Consider the following 13,768-nt stretch of genomic DNA (forward strand, 5'->3'; position numbering starts at 1 on the left):
GCGGCGATAATGTTATCGCCCTACCTTGATAATGTGGGCCTGAAATAGTTAACATCACTCCATAGTTCTCTTACCTGAATGGATGAAGCGAGGACAATCTCAGTCTTCTTACTGCAGAGTTTTCCCAAGGTGCCATCTTATGGAGGTCATAGTAGTAGCAGGTGTGAGAAGTTGGCCTGATATATGCTGTCCACTAGTTATAGTGTGCTCCTTGTATCAGTCCAAACAACCCCTTATGGTGATAGGTTAAAGACAACCTTTATTGAAAGCTATCCCAGTGGTAGCTATGGAGAGCAGCCTTCAGGCTAAGTCTTGAAGGAATGTAAAGCAGCTTGTTCTACCAGTCTATAATCTCTTGAATGACCAAATAAAAGGACAACCACACCAGGTATATATTTAAAATATATGTATTTAAGATAAAACACACCCCTCTAGTCTCTTTATGATGCTGGAGTTCGAAGTACATAAGTTACAAATCAGTATTCAACAGTAAAAGCACAAACACACGTTTGGGCCCTAGAGGCGTACCAAACCATATACCAATAAAGTGGTATAAGAACCACGACTGAACTAGACACAAGGCCTAGAGCCTGTAGAAGTGCTTGGACTGCAAGGAACCACCCAAGGAAGTGACACAGGGGACCCACGGGGGACGAGTGCAGTGTGAGAACACAGCCGCGAATCGCCGTTAACTTCTATGGGGAAAGTCGCGGTTGGAAATTAAGAGTTTAAGGACACTTGGATAATGTCTATGAGCGAACCCTTTTGGACTTAGAGGTGTCTAGGGCCAACACCCACGGGAGCGCCGGAGTACTCGAGTTACCTCAGGGTGCATAGGTGTCAAATGGTGTTGTGTCACGTCCCTGTTTCCCATGGAAGCTGCTCAGGAAGTGCTGCTGCCGTGAAGAGGAGAAGTATCCGGAGACATCCAAGCCTGGATCTAGGATGGAAGGAACCTGAAAGCAGAGGGGACAGAGTCTGGGTCACTTACCAGTGACCAGGGGCACGATAGTCCAATGCCCACAGATGTCGGGTGCTTCAGGTGAGTTGATGGGTGTCTTAATTCTTCCGCCACGAGGTCCAGGAGGTGTCAACGATGACCAGGAGCTGGATTCGAGTTGTCCCACAAAGTCTGTCGAGTGCTGCGGTATCGGCGTCCAGATTGGACCCAACAAGCCTTGGCGATGGCAAGTTACTTGGAAAAAGAAAAAGGACATCAGTGCAGAAAAGCAAGGTCTGGGGGACTCACACAGCAAGGGTAAGTTGGGATACATCTGGAGCAACCAGGTAATCCCAATCAGAAGAGGAGTTGCCTCTGTGGGGACCTACTAGCCACCAGGCTAGCTATTGCGAAGGAACCTTGAGCGGTCGAACTGGAAACTGGCCCACAGGTCACTCGTGAAGTGGAAGCCAGAAATCTTTGGTGCAGGAGGTGCTCAAGACTGAGGCTACTAGGAGGTCAAAGCACAACTTCGAGGAAGACCAGGAAGATGATGGATCAGCTAAAGATCACAGTGTCCAGGGGTCACGGCTCCACGTTACCCACGATAGCTACGGGCCTCAGCTTTGCTGTGGACTCAGGGTAGCCTCGGAGAACTCTGGAAATCTACCTCTGGGGATGCAGAGACTTCGGAGTCCAGCGGGAGCTTCAGAATTGCAGACTGGACAGTTGCTTCTTTGGTGCCTGCCAAGCAGGGGAGTCACTCCTAGAACCCATGGGAGATTTCTTCAGTCTTCTAGTTGAAATAGAACGTCGAAGGTCCAGGATATATGTTGCAGAGTTTCGTCCAGGGTAATCCAAAGTCTCAAGGCCTGGGTTCCCATACTTATACAAAGTTTGGGGGTTGGACATACTCTAGGGACCCACCTATGGGAGGGTTTGGAAAGAGGGGTGGTTGCACCCATTTCCTTTGTCCAGTTTTGCACCAGAGCAGGGGCAGGTAGCCCCTGCAACTGGTTTGAACTGTACTATGCACAGGGACACCAAGTGTGCCCCCAGTGCAGGACTTCAAAGCACCAGAGAGTGCTCCCGCCCAGCCCCAATACACATCTATTGTCCAGGAGTTTGGTCAGTTTGGAGTTTTGGTCACTGGGGGGGGGTAGTGTTCCAAAGTGTTTGACACCAAACACAACATGTTTCCGTGCAGTCAGTCCAAAGTTAGCATTTACTGCGAGGTTATAATGCACTTAAGAGTATATGGTCAGGCTGCACCACAAAATAGCATCAGAGGAGGTACTCCGAACGCTGCAAAGGGGCTCTGCTCATGCAGGGGCACCCTCTCACATAAAAACCAAGCACTCTGCCTTCAGGATTGTTAAGACCTTCCATAGGAGTGACTTATAGGTTTTATATCTGTGTGCAATGGTAGTGATATAGGTAGCCTATACCACAGTAAGGGGTGCATGCACCACCTTACCCAGGCTGCAGTAGCAGACCTGTAGTGTCATTTTGGGGTGCTTCCCAGGGGTGGCATAATACATGCTTCAGCCCCTGGTAGGCCTCTGAGGTATCCATGTCCTAGGTATATAGTATACCATATACTGGGGCTTATAAGGCACTCCAGAATCCAATTAGGAATGTATCTAATGTACATGGAAACCATTTTAGAGAGGAAGCAGCTAGGCTGGGGTCATGATTAGCAGGGCCACAGCCAGACTAAGGTTGACAAACAGTGAAACACCAGCAAAAAGTGGGGGTACCCATGTGAAGCAGATCCTACTCTCCTACAGCAGGCTAGTGCACTAACAGGGAATGAATCACAAGTGAGGTCCCACTCCCACCTAGGTGAATGCCAACCATAACCTTATTCAAAGGATTATCCATCACAGGCAACTAGATTGAAAGAAAACACAGAGTTAGTTATATTATTTATATTATAACTTTAGAAAGACTGTCTGAGACCAGACTACCATCATGACACAACAAAGAATATCTGATATGATAACAAAAACTAGCAATATTACCTTATTCTGAGAAATGGGAAGTTAGTATTTAATTGAAACTAAACTTATGAAATATTCAAGTCAGGAGAAGTAGGATCAGAGTAAACCATGAACAAGGTTAAGTGTTTACAGCTTCACCCAACACAACACAAGGCCTGAATGATGATGTTGATGAGTGATGTGTGGGAATGTAAATGAGGCCAGAGTGAGGTATTGCTCAGATAATAGAAAAGAGGATGTGGCCTAACTTCTAGAGTGGTCGACCTCGGAGCTGGGGAACTGGGTTTGAGTCTCTGCAGGGATGCTTAACATCCTGTGATTCTGGGCAAATCACTTAAACTCCCCGTGCATAACAAAAAATGGAACTGATATCAGTGAACTAGAATATGAGTGCTCATCACGAAATAGTATGTCAGTTAACCTTCATTACTTCATGGGCTAGGAAAGCTCAAGACTATGAAAGTACAGTACATATAAATGAGGATGTTCATCCTATTGCCCAAAGACACAGACAAATTGCAGATGCAAGAAGCTGTGGAAAGATAACTTAATTCATTGCTCAAACATAATATTATTGAACGTTCCACTGGTACCCCTGTGCGTTGACATGCCTCAGGCTAACAAAGCAATCAAGAGAGAATGACATCCAGGTTACTACATTGCTGATCTGAGAACTCATTTGAATGATGCAAAGTATTTCTCTCAACTTGATTTAAGCAAAGGATATCAACAGTTTGAAGTTGAAGAAAAGTGCAGGTACATAACAACCTTTTTTACACACATCAGTCTGTTTCGCTATAAGCAACTTAGTTTTGGTGTATCCTCAGCTGCAGACTTTTTCCTAGATATCATTCAACAAATCACACAACCTGTTTTGAATGTCTTCAACTATAGTGACAACATATTGGTTTTCAGCGGTACTCAGAAAGGGCATGAAAAAGCTCTCATTCAGGTATGTCATTTGCTAAATGATGCTGAATTACTTTTGAATGTTGAAAATTGTGAATTTAATAAGACCAGTTTAAAATTATTTGGCTACATCTTTTCTGATGGGGGTTTGACACCTGATCCAGATAAAGTGCACGCACTATCTACTGCTAATACCCTCATAGGACACTTCCATGTTATGTTCATTCCTCAGAATGGCCAGTTACTGTTCAAGAAACATAAAAGACTGTGTTTCATTGGTCATGTGAGTGCAAGGAGAGTTTCAAGAGAATCAAGCAAGCCATCAAGAATGCCACTGAAATGACCTACTTTGATCCCAATCTTCACACTGAGGTTGTAGGGGATGCTAGCCCTGTTATGGCCAGGTAGAAACTGGGGTGGCATGGTGAGCAAAAAAATTATGGATTTAACCCAGATCTCTTGACAGGGGGTGAATGTTTTGATTTGTTCTGCATTTTGTCCATCAATTGTGTGTCTTTTGCTTTCTCGCCCTAAGTGCGCCAGGTATGCTCAGACGTGGGTCCTGGGCTCACTGTGCCACTAGAATATGGCCAGGTCTAAACTGGGGTGGCATGGTGAGCAAAAGAATGATAGATGTAACTCAAATCTCTTGACTGGGGGTGAATGTTTTAATTTGTTCTGTATTCCGTCCATCAATTGTGTGTTTTTTGCTTTCTCGCCCTGTTGGGCTAGGTGCAACGCTTGCACAGCACACTGGATCACTAAAAGCTCGAAGGCATATTGCGGCATATGCCAGTAAAAGCTTGTCACAAACTGAACATGCTTATTCACAACCTGAGAAAGAAAGCTTTGGTGTGATGAGGGCTTGTGAATATATGCATATGTTCTTATATGAAAAGCCTTTTACAGTAGTGACCGCTCATCAAGCACTATTAACAATATTTGGCAATCCAAAAGTCAAGATGCCTCATCGTATTGAACGTTGGAGTTTGAGATTACAGGAAAAGAGCTACACCATCACTCACCATTCAGGGAAAGATCAAAATCCTGCTGATCATTTTTCATAGAGTGCCCATACAAGGCCCAGGTACCCCTTCTAATACTGCTGAAGCCTACATAAATGTCATTGCAAAGTTGAGCATACCAGCTGCCATATCATTAGAACAAATTGTCACAGAGACAAGCCAAGAAAGTGACAAGCTGAAGTTGAAAGACATTATTGCTCACCAATTCTGGAACCAGCAATCTCGACCTCTCACATGACCTGTCTGTGACTCAGGAAGGACTCATCTTGCAAGGTATGCATATGGTCATTCAGGAGAGTATACGACAACAAGTAATTGAAGTGGCCCATGAGGAACATCGAGGAATAGTTGCCACAAAGACAGTTCTTCAAAGCATGTCTGGGTTCCTCATCTCTATGAAAGGGTTGAAAGAGAATTAAAGTTCTGTCATTTATGCAGCTGTCTCTCATCTCATGTTTCTCAGCACACTTTAAACATGTCAGAATTGCCTAACCATGCTTGGGAGAGAATTGCTGTTGATTTATTTGGTCCTCTTGGAATGGACATCATCTAATGGTCATTGTTAATGAATACTCCTCCTTTCCATTGACAGAAGGTCGTTCATCCATCACTCTTGAATACGTTATTGAATGATTAGATGGCATCTTTGTGACATGGGATGTCCCTGTGAACTTGAAATCTGACAATGGCCCACCTTTCAATAGTCGAGAGTTCAGAGTCTTTCTCAGACATCTCAATGGAACACATCAGAAAAGTACTCCTATTTGGCCCCAGGCCAATGGCCTAGTAGAACAATTCATGAGTACTTTACAGAAAGCTGTGCAGTGTGCTGCATTAGAGAAGCTCGATCTCAAGGTTGTTTTGAATACCTTTCTTCGAGCTTACCAATCGACTCCTCATTCAAAATATAGAGCAAATCCCTACAACTTTAATGTTTTGGAGAGCCAATCAACCAAGCAACCCCAATGGATTAATATCAAATCAAAGTCTGAGAAATACATTTACACAGAGGATTCTGTTCACAAAAGAAAATCTATGCTGACAAGCAATGACATGTGAAAGATATCACTTTTAAGAGAAGAGATAAAGTACTAGTTTGACAATCCAGAAAGCAAAAATCTTGTATGCCCCTTTCGAGGTTGAGCCTTTTACTGTCACAACACCAAGGTATGCATGGTGACTGCCCAACGTCCTGGGAAGTGCCTTGTCCCTCACAAGAGATTCTTCTCACTTCAGACATGTATCTCATCACTCATCAAACATCGATGTCACTGTAGAGACTGGGTCTGGACAGACAGTTGATGATCCTGCACCACGAAGGCTCATTGAAGAGTTATAAGTTTATATGTATTTGAATTATTTATGTATTTATTCATCTACTTATTTATTTACAAAAAAGTTGTCACTTTTTATATAACAAATGGGGAGAAGTAGTGTTGTGTAAATAAAGAATGGAAGAACTCTTTTGGTTCCCGATAGACTCCGTGGACCTGTGACATAGTCACTTGAGGGTAATGAAGTGAAAGCAGGTTTAGAACGTTGAGTTCTTACTTACACGCTGAAGAATAAAGATGTGTAAAACGACTCTCCTTGTATTGAGCAGTCATTGGCGAGTGCCCGAGCTGGATAGGAGACTACAGGGCTGACATTAATATTTTAAAAAGAGATCTTTTCCTTTCAAAAAGGGTTATTTTGTTTGACAAGTCACAATGCAGGTTTTAGACTGCAGCATTCAGGTTACTCTAATAGGCCCGAAACCATGATTTATAGGCCCACTCTATAGTTGGCACAATTGATGCTGCAGTCCACAGGTGACATTTAACTTCCAGAGCCTGGGTGCATTTCCTTCACCTATACTAGGGACTTATAGGCAATAAAATTGTGTCACTCAGATGTAGGCCAATTTAACAATGTTTAAAGGGGAAGAGAAGAGACTGTTATTCCTGGTTCACAGAGGAAAAATGCAGAGTTATAAAGCCATCAAAGCATATAGGGCAAACAATGAGGTGACATCACACAAAAGACAGTCATTTTCTGCAGGGTAGTAACCCAATAATATGGCCTGGATTATCACAAAAGCAGTATGTCTGGGGTGGTTATAATTTGATGGACCATAATAAAATGTAAAAAGCTTGATTGGTATCAAAATTCTGAGAGCTGTTCTTCACTCTCTTCATAGAATTGTGGCAACAGCAGACACTCAGAGAAACTCTCTACAAATAAAAGCAGAGGCCAAATTGTATCCTAGACGAGATGTGTATGCAAGTCAGAAAGCAGGAAAAGGACCATGTTGGGATACATATCATTGGGGCACATGCATCAAGCATTTTTGCCTTCGCAAAATGGCTGATTCATAGATTCGGCCAGTTTGCGAACGCAAAAAATGCTTTTCGGATGCAGCAAACCCTATTATGCGATTTGGTAACCTGTTACCGAATAACAAAATTGGTTTATGATTCGCTATTTGGAAGGGGCGTGTTTCGGGCGTCCCTTCCTAATTCCGAATCGCATTGGTATGTAGGAATGTTTTGTGACTGAAATGTGGCTGTAAAACATTCACATTTTACCACCTACTTTGAGTAGGTGGTAACCCATTTGCAAATGGGAAGCGGTCCCCACGGGACCCCTTTCCTTTTGTGAATGTTTGTTACAGCATTTTTTAAGAGCAGGCAGTGGTCCCACGAACCACTGCCTACTCTTAAAAAATGAAAAGAAAATGTTTTATTTCACTTTTTGTAAAGCATCTTGTTTTCCTTTAAGGAAAACGGGCTGCTGTACAAAAAAAAAGATTGCTTCATTTAAAAGCAATCACAGGCTAGGTGGTCTGCTGCCCTCAACAGGCCACCAACCCCGTGATTTTTGCGATCCCTAGGGGTTTGCAAATTGTGATCTAACTCATTAATATAAATGGTGTTAGAATTGGGGGATCTCTGGTTGGCACAGGTAGGTACTTGTGACAAGCAGGGACCCTCTCCTCTAGTCAGGGTAAGGGGTTACACTCCTAAAATAACCCCTGCTCACCCTCTAGGTAGCTTGGCGCGAGCAGACAAGGCTTATCTCAGAGCGTTATAGGTTAAGCATTTGTGACTACGTACAGTAACTCAGTGACAACCCCACAAATGGACACCACACTAGATTTATATAAAAAAGTAGTGATTTTTTATATAAAGGCTTAGCACAAGACCAAATAATGACAAAAATGACATACACAGTTCTAGAATATGATTTTAGAAAGAGTTCTTAGGATAGCGACAAAATCATTCACCTTAGTGTCCGTTTTAACCCACAGTACCTTATGATGCGATAAAAAGTTCCTAGCGGCACTTTAGCGTTGAAAATCAAGGTGTAGCTTATCCGGTAAAAATTTACTCGCTAAGGCACAATGCAACAAAATTCGGCCCGCTAACGAGCAGGGCGTCAATTTCACCAGCGTTTATCTTGGTTGAGTCTGCGACGATTTTCGCTGCGATAAAATTACTCACGCTAACGAGCGGTGCGATGATCTTGGCTTGTTTTGCGACGATTCCACACAGCAGCGGCAGGCTCTGCGACAAAGTTCGCAGCAATAGAATTCTTCCAGCTAACATGCAAAGCGTGGAGCTTGGCTGGTAGCGATCAAATTCGGTCCGCTAACGAGCGGGGCAATGATTTTTCCAGAGCTGATCTGGCTCAGCGGCAGCAGGCTCTGCGACGGTGTCCTCAGCGATAAAATTCTGCATGCTACCAAGCGGTGCGACGGAAATTTTCTCGCTAAGCTGGCTGTGCGTGAAAAAGTGGAGATCTTTGATTTATTTCTTCTTGCCCAGCTTCCCAACAGCAGGCACAGCTCCCAGAGGTCCCAAAACTGGTTCCAGCACTCTAGGAGGGGCAGAACTCACACAGCAGAGTTCAGGGGGAAGCTGGGGGTGAAGTCCTTCTGTTCCTGGGACTTCTTAACAGGAGGCCAGCTCTACTCAGGCCCTTGGAGATCTTTTTAACCACAAGTTGAAATAAAGTCTTTGTAGTCTTTCTCCTCTCCTTCAGCAGCAAGGCAACCACTGCAGGCCAATCCCCCAGGTCAGGGACAGTACTCCTCCTTACAGCTTTCCCAGGCAGAGGTTCTTCTGGTCAAGCAGGATCTAATTTCTTGGGAGCAGGGTCCCGATACTTATACCCCTAATTCCTTTGTTCCTCTGGGGTAGAGGGGCCTTTGCCCAGCCAGAACCAGTTCCTGAGCACTTTGTTGACATGACTCTGACTTTCTATTCAGGGTGCACGGCAGAGACATCAGCCGGTGGAGCCAGCATTGTGGTGGCAGAGCACAGCCCTATTCAGAGTCCAGGTGTACTCCTCCCACCTATCTGGATGTAAATCTCTCTATTCACCACCGGGCTGCCCCAGCCTGTGTCCTGGAATTCCCCAGCCCTGTCACTCACAGAAACCAGACAGCAGATACACATCCTAGCAGAGGCGGGCTGAAATGGTTAGGCAAGCAAATACCAGCTTTCTAAAAGTGGTATTTGCAAACACAGAATATTAAAATAAACTTTGCTAAAAGATGTATTTTATTATTCTGAGTTCAGGCATACTAAACTCGACTTTCTACCATGTTCCCTGGGTCTGTTAGGATCATAGAATGTAACAATTCTAACAGCTCATTCTGGCCTATGGAGAACAGGTAGCCTTACAATAGTGAGAAAAATGGCTGTGATTCACTATTAGGACATGCCATGCACATCAGGGCTTGTCCTACCTTATGCTTACAATGCACCCTGTCCTTGGGCCTACCATAGGGGTGACTAATATGAAGTTAAGGGAAGGTTTAGGGACTGGCAAGTGGGTGCACTTGCCCAGTCAGCATGACAGTACCAGACTGCATGCAGGTTCTGCAATGGCAGACCTTAGACACATTTTACTAGGCCACTTCTGTGGGTGGCACAACCAGTGCTGCAAGCCCACCAGCAGCATTTGTATTTACAAGCCCTGGGCACTCCTGGTGCTCTTTACTGGGGTCTGACAGTAAACCAAATAAGCCAATCATGGAATCCAACTAACATATACATTTTAAATTGGGAGCACTTGCACTGTGGCACTGGTTGGCAGTGGCACAGTGCTCTGAGCAGCTAACACCAGCAAAGCACATGAGGCACAGCGACAAAAAGTGGAAGGGAGACTCACGCCAAGGTGCCAGGTCTAACAAATGGGGTGAAGTGATTTGCGAAACTCTTGGAATTCCTATTTGAAACTCTTTCTGGCACATGCATCAACAATGCCATTTGCGATTCCATATTGAATGGGAAAAATAAGGATTCGCTAATAAGGAATAGCAAAAGGCTATGCATGTAGAAATCGCTTAAAAATAGCGATTTCTAAACATTCCTTAATTGCGACTCGCAAATTGCGACTCGCAATTAAGGAATATCTCCCCATTCATTGCTATGGGTCTAGAGGCCCATAGGAATGAATGGAAGACAATCTCAATTTGCGATTCTCAATTAGAGAATCGCAAATTGAGAGTGCAATTTCAAGGGTGCCAGGGTGTCAAAAGGACACCATGTGGCACCCCTGAAATCTGCATATGAGTACATCTTGCACACACACATGCCCCAAAGGCATGTGTGTGTGTAAAATGAAACTTTGAAAAATGCACTTTAGTGCATTTTTCAAAGTTTTTTCAAATTACCGTGAAGTTCAACTTCATGGTAATTTGCTCCCCCTATTAACGAAATCGCTAGTTGTTTTACTTTAATGCATTGCAGTTAAGGAATCTCAATTTGCGATTCCTTAAATGCAATGGCAATTTAAGTAATCGCAATTTAGAGATAACTTAAATTGCGATTTTTGCATTTGGGATGATGCATCCCAAATGCAAAAATACCGGTCGCAAAGGGGCAGATTCTGAGAATCTGCCCGTTTGCGACCGGTTTTTGCTTTGATGCATGTGGGCCTTTGAGTTTCATACATTGTATATTGCAATTACCTAATTGCGATTCTCAGGAATTTGCAATTAGCTATTCGCAATTTACAATTTTGATGCATGTAGCCCATAGTGTGAAGAAAGTAGACAAATGTTCAAACTCAAAAGTTCATTATAAAAAAATGAATGTGGAAGGTTTGACCACTAAATTAAAAACAAAATACCCCAGAAAATAAGAGTGCTTCTGCAAAACATTCAGTAGTTATTCCAGACAGCCCAGCAGAAATAACAATAGTCTGCCAAGCTCTCAAGGAATATCTTGTCTCAACCCCTCACTGAGAATATATTGTCATTATAAAACAGATGAATGTATAAAATCCCAAGACAGAGTTTTAAATGTAGAAATAGAAATACACGATGACATATTGCAAACTATAAAAGTAGCCATTCTGTCTAGGCTTATTTGCAGCCTATGACATTATTCTAGCTGAGAATGATTACCTTCAGGATACCTCATGGAAAGGAAGTAATACGTTCCTTCTTCAGGTATGGAACCGAGGATGTCGGGGACAAATGTATAGGAAGGAGGGCATTCTCTAGAAATCAAACAGGGTTAGATAAGGACTCCTTTTTGGAATAAACTACAGGCTCAAGTTCAGTACCCTTTGAGCAAGTGCAATATAATAGCGATTCCAACCAAGTTTAAATAACAGGGAGTGAAAGTACCAGTCACTCATTGATGAATTAACTTCTTCTTCAAGTGGAAACCAGACAATTCTTTCTGTCTACTTTTGGATATTAGAAATCTGGATTCTCACACATGCACGCATGCAGTGCAGAATGCTCACTGTACTATTGTGAAAACATTACATTTCAACTCTTGGCATTACTAATACTTTCGATAGCCTAAACATAGTACCTGAATCACAATACTGGACAGGGTTTACACTTGGCATCATTCAATATGCATATGCAAGATTAAAGCAAGGGTATGAAATGATCCTGGATTATTCTCACCCATGTAGGCCTCTTCCGCACAACCCCCATACATGAGTCAATGTGATTGATACAGATCAAGAAGTGACACCTCTTAATCAGGGTTTCCAAAACTGTGCAGCAACAATTGCTAAATTGACACAACATCACCTCGTGGGGCTGCCAACACATATTTGTGACAAACAACCATCAACAGATTGTTGTGAATAGCCACACAGGCACTGCCCAGTGTGAGTATGCACACGCCAAATGGTGTATCCCTGTCCAGTGGACACATGTGGCACACATTGGAAATATACAAACTAGGCCAGGGAGCAATGCCACAGAGGCAGACCTATGCTGAACCCACAGAGAATGTGCAGTGTTGGATGACACACATGATTAGGAGGCCAGGGTGTCTCAGATGATTGTAGTGAGCACACTGCTCCGTGTTCCTGGAATGAGCTGACTGTACCATGAGCAACCGTCATGGCACTATGCATATCTCCCACTCATGCACATCATGTCTGAGGCCACAACATTTGTCATGCATGGTGCAAGGGTGTTCAGTTGAAACCTCACACTCCTATGTTGAGACTCATCATCAGTGCCAACAAATATGGAACCCCAACATAGTGAACAGGTCATGGCACAGGCAAGGTACCAACACATGTCACAGACCACCCTCCCACATGATGTTGAAAGCAATGTGCACTTTGATTTTCTGGCACCCTAGATGACCATGTGCAAATGTGATTACACACAGACCAGGGGACACATGTCAAGGAGGGGAAGGGATGAAAAAGAGCACCAGATGACATTGGGGAACAGAAAATGCACTGCACATATAAACTCTGGGAGTATATCCAGGCTACAGAGCACTTCCAAAAGCTGGTGACACATAACACAACAAACAGCCATGTACCTACCCCCTCCTTGCTGCAGTCTCTCCTGTAACTGCCTATCGAGGTCAGGGAAGACCACCGCCAGGACACGGGTCATATGGGAGGTCAGGCGTCGCTGCCCGCCGTGGGGGCGAGGAGGGTCGAGCACCAGCTGGACCCGGGCGATCCGCCGGGTCCAGCACCGGATATTCTGCCACCGTTTTCAGACCTGTGGTAGGCGTCAACTCCGATCCCCCGTCGATCTCACGGCCCTGACGATGTCCTGCCAGGTCACCATCTTCTCGTAGGCAGTTACCTGTCAGGATGACAAAGTGAGACAACATCACTACACCTGCTCCATGTCCCAGAGACAAACATTTGAACATCTTTGATATGTTGAACAGGGCATAGGATGCTGACAGGAATTGCATCATTCTCAATGAGAAATTGGCCTGTGTGCAAGCCCCAATGCACTACATGGCATTGAAAGTCAACAGGTGGCATAAGGGGTGCGACACACTCACTGATCATGGCACACACTGTGCAGCACATGCAACAGCAGGCTGATGGACAGCACGTGCCAAGCAGTCACATGTCCCACTCCACTGACGCACCCTCAGCAGACTAGACAGACACACCCAGGCACAGATCACTCGCCTGTCAGTCACAACAGCGGATACAACACTCACTCTGCACATGTGCCACTTGCCTGTGGGTTGTCACAGGTGTTGTGCTAGCTCTGCAAGTCAGACACACAGCACGGCTTACTTGTCACATCAGATGGGTAGAGCTGTTGCCTCCTCCATGCAGCTGTGGTGCAACACTTCACATAGACACTCACCCACATGACAAGGAACATTGACACACATCAATGTCCATGAGGTCGTACACATCATTTGGACACTCTCACCACAGGTCCACTCAACTCATACACATCTGTGGGTACAGTCACCTGTCACACCGGGGGGCACCACTGAATAACCTCAGGACAATAGGAAAAAAAGGCACCAATGATTTGCCTGGCTGAATGTGTCATGCACTATGCAGTGAATGTCACAGTAAGCAAAATGCAAGTGAGGAGTGCACACAGGAACTACCTCATGCTCTGCATGAGAGACATAAGCATGTCCCCACCC

This window comes from Triturus cristatus, chromosome 8, assembly GCF_964204655.1.
Source record: "Triturus cristatus chromosome 8, aTriCri1.1, whole genome shotgun sequence".
Classification (NCBI taxonomy): Eukaryota; Metazoa; Chordata; class Amphibia; order Caudata; family Salamandridae; genus Triturus; species Triturus cristatus.